Source organism: Hibiscus syriacus, unplaced genomic scaffold (assembly GCF_006381635.1).
Source record: "Hibiscus syriacus cultivar Baekdansim isolate YM2019G1 unplaced genomic scaffold, ASM638163v2 tig00111095_pilon, whole genome shotgun sequence".
NCBI lineage: Eukaryota > Viridiplantae > Streptophyta > Magnoliopsida > Malvales > Malvaceae > Hibiscus > Hibiscus syriacus.
Window position 1 is genome coordinate 10,969,581 of NW_024062980.1, and position 2,157 is coordinate 10,971,737.

Sequence of the window (2,157 nt, forward strand, 5' to 3'; positions counted from 1 at the left end):
TTTGAAGTCTATTAGGAGAGACCTCGCAAATATCACGGCACCACAAATTTGAGCAATGAATAAATCAAGATTTTTCAAACTATCTTTAACAACCAAGTTTAATATATGTGTCGGGCATCTCATATGTAAAAATTTATCATCCAACACATTACCCCAAAGAGTGATTCTTCTTCTAAATTTGGTTAAAAACTTACCACCAAATAGTTAATTATAAAATCAATTTTCAATTTTACTAGGATTTGTAGAATTGTCTTTCAAAAAATATATTTATAATTTAATAAAGGTTAACTATCGATTAAACATTTTGTCAAAATTTGTAATCGTAAACGTAATTATTAATAGTTAATTTTAACAGTTTGATTAACTAAAATCGTTTAATCTTAATTGTTCAATTAATTAACCTATAAAATATGACAGTTATAACGTTTACGTTAAACAATTACAAGTTAACCTGTACACCCTATTCACATTACGTTTTTAGGGTGAGATTTTGATCCTAAATATTAATTTTTAAATATTAATTTTTATTTATTAAATATAAAACTTACGTGGCTGATTTTAATATTAAAATAAGCCACGTCACAATGGTGTTATGAAATTAATGGTCAAGTGACTAAAAAACAATATATAAAGTTTAGTGATTAAATTGAAAAAATGAAAAAATCTAATAAGTAAAATAGAAGAGAGAATGAAGTTTAAAAAACAAAGCCATAGTGTGGTGACTAATGAGCTAATTTTCCACAAAATATAATATACGAATATAATCCATCCTGCTCAGCCCTCTATATAAGTCCCCTCTATTTCTCACGAAGAAAAACCCCTTTATTTTTGTCTCCTTCGCATAAAAAATCTGTTCTCAGTGCTCAGATATAGTATTAAAAACAATGAGATTTGATGATATTTGTAACACCGCCCTTGGTCTCGGTGTGGGGTGCCTTGTTAAGCAAGAAAACTTCACTCAGTTGGATCATCATCAACAAAACAAGAAGAAATTGTTCCTAAAAAATGACCACTTTCTTCCATTTCTTCTCTCCCTAGGTCCATCAGATGAGAATGCCACAAGAACCGACACCATTGATGCCTACCACCAACATCAAGCCTCAGCAGCAGCATCTTCATTTTCGAACTCTAGTGTTAAGAAAGAGAGAAATCAAGAGGTAGAATTGGAGAGGGTTTCTTCAAGGCTGGCCAGTGATGAAGAGGAAGATGGTAGCCCTAGAAAAAAACTTAGGCTTACCAAACAACAGTCTTCGATTCTAGAACACAACTTCAAGCAACACACGACTCTCAATACTGTACTCCATCTTCCCTTTATTGTATATGTGTGTGTGTGTTTTCGTAAGTGATACTGATCTTTCTTGTGTTTGACAGAAACAAAAGCAAGCTTTAGCTGAACAGCTGAACCTAAGGCCACGCCAAGTGGAAGTATGGTTCCAAAATAGGAGAGCCAGGTTTCTATACTAACCAATATATATAGATAGATTGTGATTTGATCTTTCTGTGAATGGGTTTTTTGTTCCACTTATTTTGACACAGGACAAAGCTTAAACAAACTGAAGTGGACTGTGAGTTACTGAATAAGTGTTACGAAGCACTAACAGAAGAGAACAAGAGGTTGCAGAAGGAACTGCAAGAGCTTAAAGCATTGAAACTAGCAGCATCATACTGTATGCCGCTGCTGGAAACCACGGGCACCCTTACCATGTGCCCTCGCTGTGAGAGTGTTGTCAAGTGGTGGGTGAAAACCCTTCCACGGCCGGTTTTATATTGGAGCACAAGTCTCAATTTTTCAGTCACTTTAGTACTCACCCATCTGCAGCTTTCTAGGTCATGTTCTTGTAGCCATCACATGTGTTTGTGTATATATATATGAATTGAATTAGTGGTTAAAGCTTACTAGATTTATATCTATATACTGTTTATATAAAATTTATTGATTTGTATATACTCTTAGCAAAAAGTACAGAAAAGGTTTTTGTGCTTCCTACCTGTTTGAAAATTCTATATACTCTCTACTTTTTGATCCGTACAGTGAAGCTAGGGTATATTTTGTACGAGTAACAGAGAAATGGACGATTATTTTCTTTCCTTATAGATTAATGATGGTTGATGGTGTAATTAAGTCATAGTTGCACGGGTGAATTTGATGGTCTTTTT

The 2,157-nt window shown here is 33.7% G+C and overlaps 1 pseudogene; it reads left to right on the forward strand.

The window, feature by feature from the left end:
- The first annotated feature begins 850 nt into the window (after window positions 1-850).
- Window positions 851-1,827, forward strand: LOC120152893 (annotated as a pseudogene).
- The last annotated feature ends 330 nt before the right edge of the window (window positions 1,828-2,157 follow it).